The sequence below is a fragment of the Dermochelys coriacea genome, chromosome 22 (assembly GCF_009764565.3).
Source record: "Dermochelys coriacea isolate rDerCor1 chromosome 22, rDerCor1.pri.v4, whole genome shotgun sequence".
Classification (NCBI taxonomy): domain Eukaryota; kingdom Metazoa; phylum Chordata; order Testudines; family Dermochelyidae; genus Dermochelys; species Dermochelys coriacea.
The window spans coordinates 10,725,308-10,731,564 of record NC_050089.1 but is presented as its reverse complement, the minus strand read 5'-3'; the positions used below and the strand labels follow the sequence as shown (position 1 = coordinate 10,731,564).

General features: G+C 43.3%; 1 long non-coding RNA gene across 1 annotated transcript; it reads left to right on the top strand.

Annotated features, from left to right (window-relative positions):
- The first annotated feature begins 2,647 nt into the window (after positions 1-2,647).
- Positions 2,648-6,179, top strand: LOC122457182. Its single transcript, XR_006276584.1, has 3 exons — positions 2,648-2,869; positions 5,578-5,657; positions 6,135-6,179. It is a non-coding gene; the product is annotated as an uncharacterized LOC122457182 (long non-coding RNA).
- Positions 6,180-6,257: the final 78 nt, after the last annotated feature.

Here is a 6,257-nt window from a genome sequence, read left to right as displayed (position 1 = left end):
TAACTTTGCCTCTATGATTCTTCTCACCTCATGGAAATCCAGTCAACTCAGTTGCCAAGGAAGATCTAAGAGAAACAAAACATACCCATTGGTTATTGCTTTCCTCTTCTAAGCCAAAAATACAAGAAAATCACTTGGATAGAAAAGAACCTGAACCAAACCCTGGATCCAAACAGCCCTATGCTTTCCTGGATCTAGAATTAGTGACTGGGACCAACTGTATTAAATCTAAAACTAAATCTATTTCAGATACACCCATAACCATGGTGTCTGGGCCCCTATCTATACAACGGGCTGAACAAAATCCTTGAACCTGGCTTTGGATGCAAACTCAAGGGCTCAGGCCCATCTCTTCTTTTAAACTTCTGCATCCATTTCTCAGAAGCTGCAATTTCATTTACATCCATATACATAACATCTTAGATTTGTTGCTTCACAATATGAGCTTTCCAAAGCAGTACAATCTGCAAAGCAGTTAGGACGTGCATGATATTTCAGTACATACATAGCATATCCTTCCTCCCGCTGACTGGCCATCAACGTTACAATGTCTAGACAAAGCATAGGATTTATTGTGGCATCTGGGACTGGCACCACAGACCTGGCCCTGAAGTGAATGATGATGGGAGGCTGCAGATCAGCAACTGGGCTGCCTTGTCTTCATAGCTTTTATTTCCTTTGAGTGCAAATTTTGGCCGAGCGAGATTGATTAAAATGAGACAATCCTCTGAAATGTCTCATCAGCTCTAGAGAAGAGAAGCCCATTAATATGGTGATACAATGTAAAAAGGTGGGGCCCCAAATGTCATTCTGGCATAGATGTTATTCTGGCATAGGTCAGAATCTGAAATCCAGAGCGACTCCATTAACTTCAAGGGAGTTACTTTGGATTTACATTGGTATAACGGTGATCAGAATCTGACCTGCAGCCTTTAAGGAGAGCTGTAGTGTGGGGTGCAGATGATTTGCATTCTAATTCGGAGGGCATGCTGGAGGGGTCGAATGACTTTCAAACCTTTGATTACTGACCCATGTGTTCACTTCAGGAGACACAAAAGTACAAACCTCAGCATGGAATAACTCTTGTGATTTCTTTTATTTTTCCTCCCTGGACAATTTTATCATTTTGGCATTTGGCCAACACGTCTGTCCTTGTTAATTTGTGCCGGCTGTGAAACACCTGCATCCCACTGTCACTGGATGGATAAAATCTACCATTTGTACATGGAGCAGTTACCTCTTACTCTTTTGTTTTGTTTTAGTCTATGAAAAGGAGAGTCTTGCAAAAAAAATGTGTCGTCACCTAAATGACAGAGACACAATTTAACATCACCTGAACTATTTGACTGGAACCAGTTCGAGATAATAGGCAAGATCCTCAGCTGGTGGAAATCAGAATCATCCATTGGAGTCAATGGGGCCACATCCACAGCTATTGTAAACTGATGCAACTCCAAGTGATATATGCCAATTTTTGCCTACTGAGGATCTGGCTCATTCGATGTGACCAGCACTAGCTGCATCCATATAGTGTCCTCACATCTGTTTTTTCATGTATTTCTTTTACTATGAATTTAACTAACAGGAATTATGAAGAAACTTTCCCTCTGGGCACGTTACATTTATAGCTGCCAGTTGCAGAGTTCTTACATTTTCCTCTGACGGATCAGGTACTGATCACTGGTGGAGACAGGATACTTGAGTATAGACACCCCTCTGCTGATCCAGTATGGAAATCCCTAGGTACCTATGTTTGTGATATCAATGAAATATCTTGACTTTTCAGCCCTTGAGAGGAAAGCCTTCTCTGTGGTCCAAATGAGATGAGATACGGCACTGGCAGCAGCAGTGCAAGCATCTCTCATACTACCTAGCCAGTAAGGCTCAATCCTGACCTAATGGAACCTCTCCTAAGGCCCACCCAATTGTAGTGCCATTGGGTTTAATGTACCTCTGTGTACAGGGCCTATGCTCCTCTTGAATCCCACATATGCTCTCTGCACCGGGGTAGTTTCCACCCACTGAGAATTTTGCTACTGACTTCTGTGGGAGCAGAATCAGCCTACAGAGTCAAGATGGTAATTCAATGCCCATGGCTCATTCGGTTTCTCAGCCTCTCTGCTGAGACTGCCACAGCTAGGGCAGCAATAGGCAAGGTGGTGAGGAGTTGTGTTTTAATCACACCTTCTTCTTTAGCTGTGAGACAGATGAGACGCTTACCCCAGCAGCCATTGTTACTTCTGCATGAAGTGGAATGCAGCAAAATTGTTTAAAAATAGACTGTTTCCACTAGAGACTCTGCCACATATTCACTCTGCTGTCCCGAAGCTTGAAAATGGAAACCTGCTGCTGAACACGGGTCTCACTATTTGCATTTTTAATCATTTAAGAGTTTAATTAGTATCATGGCCTTAATCAGGATCTGCAAATACAGCTGAAGTCATCAGAGCTTAATTAGTCTGAAAAAAGTTTGGTGCAGTCTGAAAACGTCTCCACTGACATGAAGATAAGAAGCCTCTAGGGTTTCCAGAGAGGAGACAAAGACTTCGATTCAGTGGAGAAAGATTGCTAGAGTGTTGTTTTTTAGTTTTGAGAAAGACCAGCAGTGGAGAAATATTAACTGACTGATTTTCTTTAAGGTCGACATCGGATCAAACAGGAAGCGTGATCTAGGGGTTAAAGCAGGCGACTTGGAATCAGGAGACACGAGTACTAGCCCGAACGTTGCCACAGATTCTCTGTGTGACCTTGGACAAGTCACTTCAGCTTCTTTACTGTCCACTGGATGTCCAACATGAGACATCTAGGAACTGATTATCGGAAGTGCTGAGACCTCTAGTTCCAACTGAAGTCAATGGGAAAAGCAGGGGTAAGAACCACTGAAAAATTAATTTCTCAAATTGGGTATCCAAAATTAGTAGACACTAAAAAATGTTGGATTTAACCTCTGTGCTTCAATTACCACATCAGTAAAATGGGATTAACCTACCTCACAAGGGCTTTATGAGGCTTAATCTTTATAAAGTGCTTTGAGACACTCAGATGAAGATTGGAATCACCCTAGAACCAAACTTGAACTAAACTTTTTTGAGGTTCTGAAATATTTTCATATTTCGCTACCCCTCTCAACAGTTTAACGTAAATTTGTCCTGGATCTGCCCCAAACTGGATGACTTTGCTTCCTAAGGGTCCATATGAACCTTGACTTGAAATTTCAATCTCCCTGGATTCACACACCTTGAATATCTCTTTGAAAGAACCTAAACTCTCAAAGCAACACTCAGTCAAAACCAGTTAGCTTCCCCTGGTTCCTCTATTACAGCGGTTCTCAACAAGGGGTCCACTACCCCTTGGAGGGCTGCGTGCAGGTTTCCGGGGGTCCGCCAAGCAAGGTCAGCATTAGACTTGCTGGGGCCCAGGGCAGAAAGCTGAAGCCCCAACACATGGGACTGAAGCCTGGGGCCCTAAGCCCTGCCATCCGGGCTGAAGCCGAAGCCTGAGCAACTTAGCTTTGAGGGGCCCCCTGTGGCATGGGGCCCCAGGCAATTTCCCAGCTTGCTGCTCCCTAACGCCGGCCCTGACTTTTATATGCAGAAAACCGTTGTTGTGGCACAGATGGGCCACGGAGTTTTTAAAAGTATGTTTGGGGTGCCTCAGAAAGAAAAAGGTTGAGAATCCCTGCTCTATTTACTCTTCCATGTTTCTTTGAATAGGGGATCAGATCTGTGCTTAATTTGTAACAAAAAGGGGCTCAAGCAATTTTTTTACATTCATAACTGACATGGCAAGCCCAGGGGTGCCGGGGCTGTGAACTGCCAAGCCCAGAGGTGCCAGGGCTCAGCCCTGGCGAGCCCTGGCACAAATTAAGCCATGGGCCAAATTCACACCAAAGATTTATGCAATTTAGAGAAGGTTTTGATGAATTGGGGGCTCCATTTCCAGGCTGTGCATGCATGTCCACTGTAAAGGAATCATACCACTGCCAGGAAGGGCACCAAGTATCCTAATCTTGTCACCGGTCTGCACGTGAACCTCCCAATGAAATCAATGGTAGTTCCATGCAAAGAGGGCTTTGTAACATGCTAGCTTTGTGTGCATGGACGAGCAATGTCCCAATCTAACAGCTAGGCCACAGAGAGACTATGAAACCTGCCCCTGCTATTGGCTAAAGATGGCCTTCTCCAGCTCAAGTAGTAGAATCCTATTTTTATGGGGCCAAAGGACAATGGGTCTTCTAATCCTGCTTCCCTTGCAGAATGCGGAATACAGCTATAGTTGTCCCTGCTGTTTGCACCACATCCATTTATTGCAACTCGCAGATTTGGGCTGATGGACTGACCGCCCTGGAAACCAGCCCTTGGTTTACTCAAAGAACAGATGGCTAGTGGGCTGGTGTTGTGGATGATTGATATGAGGCTGGACGGCGTGGTTGGTTTCACTTTCACAATATTAGGCCTCCACTCCGAGGGTCAAAGGAAAACTTCCTGGGAAAACTCTGAAGGAGTTAGAATATTGTTAGCTCTTATCATACAGGCTGTGTTTCAGTCTATTTCTTTACAGAAAGTACTTTAGGAGAGGTCCCCCATATAGCAGCCTAGTGCTGTCCTTACAATGGCAGGAAAAGCTGAGAATAGATTCCAGACAACTGGTGAGCTGCATGCATCACTCCTGCTCTGTTTTAGCAGCCACAAGTGGCAACCCTTCTTGGGATACATGAGCTGACAAGTGGTTTCAACTGAAAGTGATCTCTACATGTCTGACTGGTCAAAGGTTTCAATGAACAGGAACACAAATAGCTATAAATCCATGTCACAATACCTGCTTGGATTACAAAGTAGTTGAGGCTGTGATTTTCAAAAGAACCTATAGCAGTATGTTGCCCAGAGCCTATTAAAATTCAATGGGAGTTGAGCACCTAATTCGTTTAAAATACCCAGAGTGGAAACCTGTCGAGTTGAGCTACTGACCCACTGGGAGACGTTAAGTTACTAAACTGTTACATTCCTTCTTGTTCATATGTTTTTGGGGAAAGGCCTATCTACTTCTGTATGTTTGCACAGTGCCTTGCATGACAGGGCCCTGTTCTTGGTTGGTCCCTAGGCACAACTGTATTAAATGTACTAAATAATAATAATTGAACACAAAGGGCCAAATTCACCCCGATGTTACAATTGACTTTAGTGAAATTACACCAGGAATTGAATTTGGCCCCACATCAATCAAATGGACCTGCACATATATTTCTTTGGATGTAGGTAACAGGTCAGATACATATTGAGCCCGATTCTCTTATCACTTACACTGGTGCATACCAGGAGTAATTTCATTGAAATTAACGGACTTTGGTGTAAGTATGGGCAGAATCATGTAATTCCACCAGTGATTTATTTGTAGTAGCAGCAATCAGAAAAATTCTCCCCACCGCCAGACCTGTTCCTTGCTTCCAAGTGTTAAATAATATCTCCATCAGGCAATGTATTCCCCACCCCACCCCCTTTTTTTGGTGGGGAAGAGGAAAGGGGGCTGCATTTTCATTCAATAAATATATTACAACACACTATTTATCTCTCCCTGCAGCTTCGGGACCTTTGTGTAACCCTTCCATCTCACTGATCTCTCAGGAATTTTGCAATGAAATTAGTGAAACCTACTGCAAGGTGAGAGAAAGCAGAGATATCGTAGAATTCCATTTAGTGGGAAATGAGGAATTCAATCAGTTATGCAGATAGGAATACAGGAACAGCCTGATTGGATCAAATTGATAGTCCAGTCTGTCTCTAACAGCACAGGATCAGTTGCTTCAGAGGAAGTAGCAAGAAACCCCATAGTGGAAAATTATGGGTTAATTTTTCCATTAGAAAAAAGTTTCTTCCTAACCCCAAGTTGTTATTGTTTGGCTTGCCAATTCATGCCCTGAAGTATGAAACTGGACATCCCACATAATTATAGAGGTCCAATCCTCCTTTGATTCCTGCTAAACTCTTGGTCTCAATAGCATCTCACAGCAATGAGTTCCACAGGTTAATTATGTATCGCGTGAAAAGGTATTTTCTTTCTTAAATGTGCTCTCTATTAAAACCTACCACATTGCCTTTGTACTTCCTAAGCTTGTGCCCCTCATTTCTTTTTTTCAGGGTGAGGAGGTGGTCGGTTGGCGAGAAGAGGACAGATGACAAATGAGTTAACACACAGCTATGGAATCCAAGTGAGTCTTTGCTATTTTTAATTAAGGAGTGATGACAGCTGACTAAATTCCC